Genomic DNA, 13,520 nt, shown 5'->3' on the forward strand with positions numbered 1-13,520 from the left:
CTCAGTGTCTTTCTCCCCATTTTTGTCTTGCCCAGCTGAAAGAGGAGTGACAAGGTGCTCTTCCTGCAGACAGTGGCCTGCAGCTCAGCTTCCCACTGTGCAGGCCAAGCTCTTCACCCTGCTCCACAGTAACTACCACAAGTTATGCCAGGATGTTCCATGGGCTACTGAAGGCAGCCATAATTAACCTGTAACACTAATTCAGGCTGCTCCCAAATTTTTTTAAGCGTTGGAGCCTGTTGTTGACACAGCTATGCTGTTACTATATAAATATTTATGTATTTATGACAAATAAATAACTAAATTTACAACAAGTGTAAATTCGTACCTGAACTGGTTTACTTTTCTCACAGAGAAGCACTCTGCACTATATGGCTCTCTTCAATAGTACACATCCAGAGTCAATTATAAACCCTTTATATTTCTCTAGCAGGAAGGTTAAAATTCAATTCTCCTTTATCGCAGTTTGCAAATACAATACACTCTCCAACTGGCGTGGAAAATCTCCTCAGTTAAATCATCTTGTGCAAAGCTGCTTCTTAGTCACTGGTACCTCCCTACACAACAACAACCTGACAGCCCCACACTTCCAGGCTATTTATTGGTCTGTCCTCAAGTGGGAGAGTTATTTTACAACATATTTGGTTTTTTATTGAAGTGACTGCAAAGACAGTTTTGGGTTTCTTTTTGTTTTGTGGGGTTTTTGGTTAAGGAACAACTGTGCTTTTAGGCTTTCCATGTCTCCTAGAGGCTTTGAGTCCATACTGTCATCCTTTTTGCCTCTCCCCAGTAAATCAGTCGCCTGGTTCTTTGTTTTCAGGGTTTAAAATACTGTTACCAGCAGAAAGTGAAGTGATGTGTTAGCATAGCAGAGTTCCTGTGTTATTGAACTGAGGCAAGGAGCCCAGAAAACCAAAGGAAAATGATCCACTGAAATCTATAATCCTTCCCTAACCACAGCTCCAGAACATGAGATTATTATGCTTGTTAGAATAATTACTTATCTGCCCGTGGCCAGGGCTGCTGTTTCCTGGAATGTTGAAAAGGTCCATACCTAATTACGGTCCTGACTTGATTATTTTTGTCCAACTCATACTTTAAATAAATCCATTACATCTTATCTCCAACCAAGGAAAGTAAATGGACTTACTCTAAGGATCAATACATTCCAAAAGGGTGAGGCACAAAGAGGAAAATTGGAGTGCCTTTCTGCAGGGTCCTGTAAAAGCTGAGAACCTTCAGGGTGAGTTCATTGTTTCTGCTACCAATACTGCAGCTCCCAGACCTATCCAGGTTTTCCTGCTTTGCTTGCAACAAGGCTGTCACCTGGAAATCCTGGTTGTTACAAGTCTGCATCATTTTGTCTGGCCTGACTGGATGCTCCTTGGGACAGGGACCGTGCCTTGTCTGCATTTTAAAAGTAAAGACGCACGCATAACGCATAATTACTATACAAAACAAACTTAAAATTCAAGGCAGCTTTGTTGGTTTTTGCTTTCTATGACTCAACAAATTTGTTACCTTGAGGTGCTAAACACAGTTGTGAGCACAAGAGTGAGAAAAAAAGGTCAGTTTTGCTACTGTAGAAATGTCTTCTCATTTCATAGGAACCCACTGGTGCTGACACTGATATGTGCTGGTTTCCCATCTCCTCCGAGGTGTTATTTTTGTGAAAGTGCAAAGCAGCACCTTTCCAGCAACATCTGTCAGCCAGGAAGACAGAGTATTTTTGGCATTTTCACAGGCAGAAATTATAGCACAGAAAACAATAGGTACAGGACCAATGATGCTGACAGGTATCACAGAAAGCTGCGTTTATATAGAAATTCCAGAAGAAACTGAAGTCCAGCTAATAAAACACATTTCAAAGAGGAAATGGGCTCTTTCTAGATGCCTGTCCTTGACTGCCCTTTTTCTAAAGAATCCAATTAATAATCCTGAAAAATTTATTAGCCACACTGTTTTGGTGGCTGGGATTTCCCTGTGCTATCTGAAAGGATAATCAGCCCCTGGGGATGCTCAAAACCTTTGCTAAGGGGGTCAAAACCTTCCCTCACCAACCAAAAGCTGCTGCTCTTCTCATGATATCTTAATGCCCCCATCAGTGGCAGACAAAATCTCCCCTGCCCAAGAGCCCTGGGGGATGAGTGAATCAACACTTTACACAGTACCTGGTCTTAAGAAATGTTTATTAAGGATGCCTGTGTTATCTACTGGGGGTGCCTATGTGGAAAAAATATCCCCATTTTTGCCCACAGCACTGCAATGTATTTGTTTTCACGGATTTGCCACACATGGTTAGGCACAATTAGCAATTGCAGGAGGTAACAAGTAACAGGTAAGCACAGCCCCAGAATGGGGCTTTTCTCCTGAGAGTCCCTTTGAAGGTCAGGGTTGGGGAGGGCGGTGGTTCGGCTTCACAAATCCACCCTCCCATACCCCAGCTGGTTATGGCAATTCCCCACAGCTTCCCAAAGGCACAGAGTCAAACATCTCAGTACAGTGGAAAAATTAGGGCCCCTAACAGGAACTGAGTGGCACTGTGGCTCTTGGTCATTCTGCCTTTTCATTATTACTGCTCGTCAATTCTGCCCCATCTGCTGCAGGAGCCTCCGTAAATGACAGGCACTGCAGACAAAGGACAAGGGTGACAGTCCCTCCTCCAAGACTAGAGCAGTGCTTGGAGCCTGTTAAATGTGAGATGTTAATCCATGAAGTTTTAGGCTACTACTTTTTGACTGTATCCAGCAGGGCTGGTACAGTACGTTTCAGAGCTAGGAAACCCCTCCCATTCACTTGTACTTCTGAAAACCAGAAAATTTAGTTCAATTGCCAGAGTGCGTTCCTCAACATTTCAAAATGCATTGGCTTGAATTTGTATGCTTAACTTGAGGTCTCTCTGAAACGTATAAATTAGCCTTTGGCTGAGAATTCCACTGTAATTTGCAGAATACAACAACTTGCACGACACAGAACTGTGAAGCAAGATGAAGCATCCCCAGCCCCTTTGCCTTTAAAATGCCATGGAAGCACAGAGGCTCTCGGCAGAACACCTTATCTGCTCTCGAAAGCTGTGACTCTTCATCCTTTCCTTATGAAGACCCAGGGGATTGCTTACTTAGCATACACCAGAGGCAATGGGTAGGGTGAGCAGCCACTGCAGCCAGAAACCCCCAGTACCGAGCACAGGCAATTCCCCTCCACATGCAGAGACTTTGGAGCTGAATTGTGCTGAATAGAGAACCCTCCGGCTGAGCGAGCCATGTGTGCCCGGGAGGAGCAGCCCCTTTTGCTCCGCTGAAAAGCAATGCAGTAAGTGCTGGGATATTGCAGCAGGCACCGCTTCCCCGGGCTAATTAGGAGCTGAAGCCTTTTGCCGCTTCTGCTGGGAGAGACACAACCTCCAGTCCGGGAGCAGTGTCAGGGCTGCATGATTTTTGTTGCTCTTTCTAAACGAAGTGAGGGGATGGAGTGGATTTGCAGTGCCAGGGACTGTGTGGTTTGCTTTGTGTGGCTGTGTGGGTGTTGCAGGGGTGTGCTTGCTGTGTGTCCTGTGCTGAACTAGGACTGCTCGCTTTGGGGGGGTTTTCTGTAGTCGTGTTTGACAGTGTTTGAACAGAGATGGGGCTTAATAACTTAATGTCAGTGGGCATTTGTGTTCTCCTTAATCATGCAGCATGTTTCCTGTGCCTGGGTGCAAACTATTTTCTGTACTAGTACTAGGTACTCTGATGCTGGCTTTACAGGGGCTGTGCCTTTGGGTAATGATGAATTGTAGATGGAAACTATGTGAATGAGTGCCCTGATGGTGGGTGATACTTTTATTTCACTTCAGCAGATATGGCTGATTTCTAGTTTGTGGTAAATTCTTCACCGTGGTCTGAAATTGCAGATGCTTTTTTTGGTAGATAAATGTTTGTAAGCAGCACTTTATCATAGGATAGCTGTGGCTTTCTTCAGATTCAGATGCTCTGTTTCTGTACTCTGCAGTAGCAGCTTTCTGTTTGTACTGAGTAGGAGAGGGAAAGCATGAGTTAAAGTTTGCTTTGTATGAAGAGGGATTTTTACATAGTTTGAAAGTGTTTGCAAAATTAGCATTTGGGCAGTAATTGCAGGCCTTTGGAAAGATCTGTGCAGCATTTAAAGCAAATTTTTGTTCTCTTACTTACGAACTACTACCAAGCTTCATTCCTCTGGTTTTTTGGTACAGCTTCCTCAGTGACTTACGAGCTCCGGCTTTAGGCTCTGTCACTGCCATTTCGGGCTTCAGGCATGTTTTACTCTTTAAGGCAATGTATGGTGATTTTTTTAAAGAGAGCAGTACATGCGACTGCCAAAAGTTAGGGATTCTGGTTTTGCTGCTCAGTCAAATGTCAATAATAAATAGCCATTGGCCTCTTGTAAAGGAGCACTAACGAAAGAATTCCTTGGTTCTCCCACTCAATTTTTGTTTAAAAGTTGGGGGGTTTATTTAGTTATTGTAAAATACTGGGAAACATATTGGAAGTCTTCACATACTGAAGAAAGAAAAATCCCTCTGCTTTATCTGTCATTTTAGGTTTGAGCAAAATTTGTAGCCGTCCCTATATTTGAAGGGATAATTCTCAAAAATTAGACAAATGAAGTTCAGTTTTTTTCTGAAAGAGTTTTTGCAGAGATGCTGCTGAAGATCTGTGTAATGTTTAGTCCCAGGCACAGCTGATAACACCAAGAAATACCATAGAAGTTATGGCACCTTTTAATTCCTGTGCAACATGCGTGTCTTGGAGAGTTTTCTCCTTGAGATTAATGCTCAGATGCTGAAAAGAGCTGTTTCCTCTTACACTGCAGTCAAGAGGATTTTCTCTTTTTCATCTAAGAGAAGCCTTGTGACATATGGTGCTATTGAGCTGCAATTTCCAAGATAATGCAACATTAATAAGTGATAATTATTCTTCATTAGCCGTACAACTTTGAAGATGGACAAATCTACAACGAGGGTGGATCACATCTGAATCTGATCTGCTCCCCCCATCCCTTTCTCTCCAATCCCAACTTCTCCCCTTCTGTTTATGAGCACTTGATAGGTGCTACAGTTGCTCTCATTTAAGGACCTGAACCTAAGATCAGTGCAATTTTTCCAGTCACAGGCTCACAATCCGTGTGTGTCTCATCTCTCCCTGTTTTCTCCATCTAGATTTCCAGCAAAGCCAGTAGCAAACTTGGAACATATGAGGATTTATTATAAGATATATCTCTGACTGAGCATTATAAAGCCAGTGTTGGTATATCTGTCATGAGGAGAGAGCAGGCGTTTTAGCTGTAACTAGAAGGTGCTCACAATGCACAATTTTGATGACATTATCATCAGATATTTTCAGGTAAACTAACTCTGGTAATTTAACAAGCTGCTGTTTTCAAATTATTTTCTCTGAGGAACAAAATGGGGGAGGGAAAGAAATGCAAATAAAGGTTTAGATGTTGGAAAGTCACTGGATTCATAATGAGAATCACAAGACAAAAAGAAAGATTATGTCTGGTGTTATGCTTTCATGCAATTCTGAGTCTCTAATCAAAATGTGTTTCCTGAACTGGAACCTCAGAATTATTTGCCAAGTATTATTGTTCATGTCAAAGGTAAAATGGAGAACATTAGGTATAAAATCTAATTTCTCAGTCTAGAATAAGCATATTAGTAAAGAAACATTTTCACCTCATCTTGTCTGTAAGTAACCCTGGCAGGAGCCTTGCCTCAGAAGTCAAGTTCACTTTATTGCATTGCAACCTGAGAGAGAAACACGCAAAGGGAAGTTTACTAATTTTGTCCTACATCGCCAGTAATGAGCTGCAAGTCAATTTAATTAATGAAGAGTAGCTGCTCAACATCTGTAGTCACCTGAACTACTTTAATTTGCATCACTGTATTTCCACCAGCTTTTGACGTGTAGAAGCACGGACAGCGTTCCCTGCCAGTAAGAAATACGACTGTCATTCAAGTACCAGAGACAAAACTTCCAGTCCAAAACTGTATAAAAGAATATACAGTGGGTGGATAAACATGCTGCATAATTTCAAAGCCCAGTGAAAGTGTGTGTCGTAGTTGCACCAGGAACCAACGGCGCAGATGATGTCACATTAAAAGACACAACATTCAGCACATTCTCAAAGAGATAAGTTTAGCTGTGTTCCTACAAGAGCAGGGAATTTTTGTACCATGCTTAGTAGAACTGTCATGTTTATAGAGAAATATATCTTACAGCTAGTGACATCCAAAATGTGCCACATGCATAGTCAATACTTTCTTTCTAACTACAAAAGAAAGGACATTTTCTTCCTTTCTTGTTTTTCAAGGGTAGACTTTCTGGTGGCATCAACTACTTAGATATGCTGCATAGTAATTATTTTATTCGTAGGTATGAAAGAAAATCTCATAGAATCTTCATTGTACTTATCTGTTGTGAGCATCGATTGAATTTAATTGGGATACATGCTTAGACAGTCCATTTTCAACAACAAAATGAATATGCTATTATTTTCTACTATCACTTCTTACCAAGGGCAATTACTTAATACTGTGTAATAGCTGCAATTCAGGATACTTCATTTGCCACAGTGACTCTCCTCACTTTCTGCACCCACACAAACCCCAGAACTTACTGTGAGTAAAGCAGCAGTGCAGTAGCATTCAAGGAGGATTAAAGGACTAAGATTGAGTATTTCCTAAAGCCTGCTGCCTGAGCTGTCATTTAAAACAGGAGCAAAAATGATGTGCCTGCCTTTCCCAAGTGTTATTCAAAAGGTGTAGATATGCACACAAAACCCACAAAGAAGTAGAAAGATCACACGCTGTGTTTGGCAAAGTATCTTCAAAGTGCACCTGCTAAGGCAGGTCGACCTTCAGAAGGTGCAGAAGAGCTGGTCCAGGATCCCATCACCTTCTGCATCCATTCCTTAAAGCTTTAGGCAAGAATTCTGGCATCTGGCTTTTTGGAAGATGATTCAAGACATTGAGCTTTAAACGAAGGCTGTGGAAGTATGTATTCTAACACATAGTCAAGAGCAACAAACTGCAAATCAGTATCTGATTTTCAGTGAAACATCTGGAAGAAACTCCAAATGCTGTGTGCTCAGCTCTGAATCTTCATGAGTTCGTGGAACCTTTAATGATCTTTTCATTCCTTTTGGACACAAATAGAAAGGAAATATGGGAACTAAACAAGGGTTTTCTTGCACAATGGCTGCAGAGACACACACCTCTTCTCAGCATTGTTTTAGCATTTGAGTTTCAAATCTATTTCATCCAGCCCTGGGGAGATTAAGCCTCTGGGGATCCTATCCATGGGTACTCAGAATTCATAGTAGTCAGCCAGAGGGATTCCTAGAAGGAAGAACATTGTATCCCCCAGTGTCAGCCAGGACTTTGTTCAGAGGGGAAGATGAGGAAATGAGACAGAAGGTTGCTGAAAACACAGATGCTCACATTTCTTCTGCTAGAAACAGGGAATGATTTATTTCTTTTTATCATAAATCACAGGTTTTCCTTCAAGGCTTTGCTTTAGACTTTCAACCAGCACTGATGGCTGTGAAGTATCACATGCCCAAGCAAATCTAAACTACCTGGTGGAAAAACCTTCCATTTTTCTCCCTGCCCCATCTGATTGATTTCATGATTACTGGAGAATTTGCTGCTTCACACATTTAGTTTGTCTTATAAACCAGTCCAAGGCAGCCAATGTCACCCATCAAATTTTGTCTCCATATTCAAATTCAAGCTCCCACTCCCTCTGTCAGCATCACCAATATATCTATGCCTTCTTACCAAATAACCACATCACACCATATGCTGCAGAATTGTTTTGGATTTTCATCAGTTTAGTTTAGAATTCAGCCCTCAGTCTGAGCATAATTCAGCTGGGAGGAGATCAATTATAGAATCACAGAATGGATTTGGTTGGAAGGGGCCCTAAAGCTCATCTCATTCCAACTCCCTGCCATGGGCAAGGAACTTTCACTAAACCAGGATGCTCAGAGCTCCATCCAGCCTCTCCTAGAACACTCCCAGAGAAGTGATTTTTAAAAAGCCTGGTGAGACCCATGAGCCAAAAACCACATCAGGGACTATGAAAAATAGTGGGAATGAAAACAAGAGGAAACCTCAGCTTTCAACACAGAGGGAGCCAATTTTTGTAAGATCTTGTCAGGAAGGTGTCTCCCATTATTAGAAGTCCAAATAATGATAAGTCATAATTACTCAAAGTCAAGAAACTCAAAGTAACCAAACCAAAATTACTGAACTCTGAAAAAATAAACATTGCATTCATCTTGTCTTCCATTTTGAAATATTCTTTAGGATTTATGCTTCAAAGCTTTCATCTTCAAGCACATGAGAGCATTTTTGAATAAAGTATTTTATATCCTTGCACAGTAACCTTAGCAGAGCTTCAAAAGCATCACCGCATATGAAAATCACACAAGGTTAAAATTTAGATAATCCCTATATTTAGAATCACAATTTTACAAAACATTGCTTGCTTTTGGTTTGGTTTTTTTTTTACAACCTTACATGATCATCTTTGTGTCTTACAGCCAGCAGAAAAGTTTCCCAGGAAGAAAAACTGAGAGATTTTCTGCCATCTGCATCAGCAAACCACCAGAAAATGGTGTTTTCTGGATTATATTCTGCCTGTGAGTTCACTGTATCATCACTGCAGTTTTGCAAGTCTCAAGCAAAAGGCAGCCAGAAAGGAAATACCCAAGTAAAGCTGATCCAATTCTTGTTCAGCTGCAGAAGTATTCAGAAATCTCTCTCCTTACTCTTTTCATGTGCTATATTTGGTCAGCACACTGAAGATGACTCGCATTATATCCTGCCCCATTCAGGCTCTGTCACACCATTACAGCATTGACAGTTCTCATCTCCATGTTCACTATGGGTATTTTCTGGAAAGAAGCAGATTCTCCAGTTTGGAAACACCTGCTTTCTCTTCATATCATTTTCCTTCTGCCACATCTTAGTAATGAGCTCTTTTAAGAATTGCCTGGAGAATGGGAACAGGTTGCTAATAGCAAGCAAAAAACAAACAAAAAACCAGAACAAACTCAGAATTGCATCTGTGAAGGAGTTTTTCCCCAGCTGCCTTCTGCTTTGGGTCTTCATCCCATATCCATGGAAGGCAGTGAGGAGACTCCCACTGACTTTGCATCAGAGCCCAAGAGACTTCTGTGGAAGGTATATTGGGAGCATTTTTGGTGATGTTTATGATGCAGAAAAAAAGAAGTGCAGGAGATTGTGACCTTGCAAACCCTGGCCATGGTGAGCAGCCCCTCCTGGGCAAACACCCAGCTCCCATCAGGGCCTTTATTTGCCTAAGTCCCACACACATTAAATATTCATAGCTGGACTGTTATAGACAATTAAGTTTTGTGCCATCCTCTTGTTTTCTAATATTGTCTTGATTTAAATTATGTGTGGAACAAAGGAAATAATATTTTAGGAGAGGAATGAAAGCATAATACAGGCACAAATAAAATTTGGTTACAGATAGAATTAAAGTAGATGGAGTAACTTTTCTTATGCAGAAATACTGCACCTAGGGAGGGTGTTTTGTATAATACTTCATAGCTTGGGATTTGATTTAAAAAGCCTTTTGGACATCCTTAGATCTCAAAATGTAGAGAAAACCAACAACAGACTCTTTTTTATATAGATTTAAAGCATTTCCTTCATATAATCCTTGTAAAACCGAGATTTTGGTGAGAAATAATAAGTGCATACAAACGAAGTAGATTCTCTGAAAGAAGCAAAACCCCAAAAAACTCCATCAAATCAAGATCTGGCAAGAAAATGCAAGCAGCATATATTCCACAGTAAGCTTCCTGAAGCAATATTTAGTGCTGGGGCATTTTCTGTCTCTAAGCTAAGAGCAAAAGCAGTGGGTCCCAGCTGGATACACCTGTCTGTCTTGACAAAGCAGCTGAACGTTTCAGCAAGCAGCCAAGGAAGGGGTATGTTCATGTGCTGCTTCATTCCAAGCTCACTGGACAGACTTGTACAGCAACCTGTCAGGGAATGGCTGACATCAGTACTTGTCTCCAAAACTACCCCGTGACACTGTGATTGACTTAAAAGGACACTATCTAGCTGTTAGGAAGCACAATCTGTGCAGGAAACATCACTGTCCATGAAAGCAAGAGGCTGAATAGTGGTAAAATACAGAGAGGGCATTTAATTTATAATTGTGTACGAGTACATACACACAGATGCAAACCTCGGGGTTCATCTTTGGGGTATCCACCAGCTGCCCACTAAAAAGGGCTGCTAAGAAGGACTTGAGAGCAACTGGAGTCCACAAACACCACAAAATTTTTGTAGCATTTGTCTACGTTATGAAGACAATATACTGAGTTTCTCATGAACAAAGGAAGCTCAGAGCTCTTCTACTCCTCTTTTTTTTAAACACTCCTAGTTTCCTTCCTTGAGCCTGTAGACCTGAAGGAATAGCACCTTATGAGTACTGCTCCTTAGCCCTGCCCATGGGCAAGGGAAGCACAGATTAAACACAGCAGAGATCGAGCTAAATGTGCTGTCTGACTCCACAGAAGAGCCTTCTGCTTCCCCCACCCCTGGGATCCTGCTTTAAAAGCAATGTTATGTTTTCAGGTGATATTTAATCAGTTGCCATCCATAAGAAAACACCTCAGCTGACTGCTTTTCTTTTTGTTCTGTTTAACACTGAAGTATGCCTGTAATGAGCATGGAACAAACTCTTCTGTGATACCTGCCTGGGTTTCAAATGCCTGGACGTGCTGCATGTGTGGTAGGTGAAACTTAACAGCCTGCACGTTGCAAATACAAAGGATCAGTCTCACCCTTTATCTGCACTGCAGTTACCATTGCTGTCAGAGCAACTTGGCCCCATATATTTGAAATTAAAGAGTGGATGTAAACCTGCTGCCCTCAAAACCAATTCTGTGTGCTCCAGTGACTTCACTGGGCAGTTTGGCAGCAGAGGACCACATTGAACTCTGAGTTAAAATTCACAGGAGTTATAGTTTAACGCTGAAAGGGACAGACTGGCTGTGTAAGGGAACCACAGGAGCAACCAACCTAGGTGGAGGTTTTTTATGAACTCTGATTTCATGATTTAAACTTATTTGGTTTCCTGAGATGGTCTAGAGCTCATAGGCAGTCTATTACTCTGTTTTGGCTGACAAGAGGTAACTTCTAAAGATACATGACCTTGGTTTCTTGCTGTCTTGGAAACATAGTAATAACCCTAGCACACTGGAAGTAATACTTTTTATTAAAGTTCCCTACCCCATCTGCAGTTATGGCCACGTTATGTGCTATGCCACAGTAATAACTGAAACACATCGACATGAACTTTGCTGGAAATAGCTCTAGCACAGCTTTGAAAGCCATTTTTTCAGGTGAATGAAGTAAAGAGAAACTTTTCATCTCCAGGAACATATGAGCCTTTCTAGTGCACTTCGAAGCTTGGCCAACTGGAAGCAGGAGCTGTAGCAAACTGCTGTGGAGTCTGCTTGGAAGCTGACTCCAGCACAGGAATTGAAAGAAATGAATTTGGCATCTAAAAGGAGGTTTTGTGGAGTCAACGCTTTCCAAGCAGAGGACAGAGAGAGATTTGGCAAGGTTGGTGCATACATTATTGACATTTTAATGTCACAAAGGGGTAATCCCAGGTCTAAGTCTGAGCCAGATGAACTTGTCGTGGTCTTGAAGCCCACCCTTCTCAGGTGGAGGGCTGAAGTGATGCTGAAGTGACAGCCCGTGTGGGAAGGGGAGTGTTAGAGACTGTCAGAAAACACACACATGCCAAATAAACACCCCACCCTTTTTGTACTAACCTGTGATTTTCTGCATTCCCTACTACCCACCCACCAAGGACAAAGCTTTTATGTGAATAGTTGTCAGAGAATGAGCATGGGAATGTTGAGAAAGGAAATAATTTATGGCTGCTTTTGGTTGTTCAAACCGAAACACTTTTGTAAAGGAATCATTCCGAAATGGAAATCAATGATGGTTGGCATCATTCTCAGAACATTGCCTTGGGACACTGAAGTGCACAAATGCTTTGCTGATATTTTGGACACAGTGCAGAAGAATTTTCCAAGTGATTTTCCATCTTCCAGGAAAAAAAATACTGTATTTTCCTATTTGCATTTGGACAATTATTTGTATCTTAAAGCAAGTATCTGCAAAACATTCATGCCTGCAGAATTTTTAAAATTAATAGCAGAGAAGGAAATAACACTGGCAGTCTAGCAGAATTTTATCTGTTGGATTTGGTAAGAACGGGATACTCTGTGTAAAGAAAGTCTTGTTTCCTTATTTGTATAGGGATCAGAACCGTTGTCTTTAGCTTTCTTTTCTTCTGACAATTTGTTCCTGTAATCTCCTTATGTTCCTACATTAAAACCTTAGGCTAAATTGAGAGGTAGCTTAACTGACAATTTAAGCTACACATTAGTAAACATAACAGGAGGCAATGGAACAAGTCACCCCACAAAGAGAGAAAAAGAGTGAACAACAGGAATCTGTGCTGCCTCACCTACTTTTTATTCAGTTTTTAAAATAAAAAAAAATGTGTCCTGCAACACCTTTCTTCCTCCATTTGCAAGTTACATCTGCTCACACAAAGTTCATGATGTACAAAATAGTTTGTACCATGGTTAGATCTGTTCTAGGGAGATAATAAATGGATATCAATCAGTGGCAAGCATGGGAACTGCATGTCTGGAGGACAGTGAGAGTCTGAGCACGCCCAGGGGAGTGAAGCAGCAAGATTTGAGATGGCCCAAGTGACCTTGTCTGGGGGCACATAGAGCTCCTCAAAATGGCTCAGCATTGGCTGAAAGCATCTTCTCCAAGTGCAAGGTGTGTGGTGTTACAAAAGCCTAACTCCAAAATCACACAGCAGGTAATTCCAGGCCACCCCTTGTTAGAAGTGGAGAAGAGGCAGAAGAGGTCAGGGAACCTCTCAAAGAACATTGCCATCACTGTTTCTCTGGGAAAAGATCGTGGTCTGTAACCAACACAGCTGATACTGTACTTCAAACCTGCTTGCTGCAAGAAAACCAGGATTGCCTCCCTTGGAGCTAGAGCCATACCACCAAGGTGCTCTGTTCTTCAGGGAGGAAGGGGCTTGGGGAAGGAATAATTCTAAATCCTCAAACTAGAACCCCAGCTCCCTAGCTAGGACATCTTCCTTGCTTTTCCCCCTCTTCCTCACGCAATCCAACAGTGTCTCACCCATTGACTGGAAAATGTGATAAGTTTGATCAGGAAAAGAAAAATTTCTCCCCCAGCTCTATTAAATTCTGTGAGTGACCTGAGAGAAGATGATCTTTGGTCAGCAGCAGAATATATGATTGCAAGCAGACAGTAATTTTATTACACAGCTGCCCAATAGCACTTCTCTGAAATATTTGGAAGTTCAATGGCATAGAGAAAGTCAGCATTTTTTTAAAGCAGTTTAAACCATAAAACAGAGTAGTAACCAGCAGGGGAAAATAAGAAG

At 41.5% G+C, this 13,520-nt stretch overlaps 1 protein-coding gene across 5 annotated transcripts in view; it reads left to right on the forward strand.

The window, feature by feature from the left end:
* The first annotated feature begins 2,837 nt into the window (after positions 1-2,837).
* Positions 2,838-13,520, forward strand: part of CTXND1 (cortexin domain containing 1) — a 35,320-nt gene continuing 24,637 nt past the window's right edge. Inside the window, exons 1-3 of one of the 5 annotated variants that reach the window (XM_048318168.1) lie at positions 2,840-3,312; positions 8,566-8,664; positions 10,718-11,632. The gene's annotated coding sequence lies outside the window, so the exon portion shown is untranslated. Of the gene's footprint in view, positions 3,313-8,565; positions 8,665-10,717; positions 11,633-13,520 lie in introns of all 5 variants that reach the window. The other 4 variants (XM_048318169.1, XM_048318170.1, XM_048318171.1 and 1 more) reach the window with 4 other exon arrangements.

Source organism: Corvus hawaiiensis, chromosome 13, assembly GCF_020740725.1.
Source record: "Corvus hawaiiensis isolate bCorHaw1 chromosome 13, bCorHaw1.pri.cur, whole genome shotgun sequence".
In the NCBI taxonomy this organism is placed as follows: domain Eukaryota; kingdom Metazoa; phylum Chordata; class Aves; order Passeriformes; family Corvidae; genus Corvus; species Corvus hawaiiensis.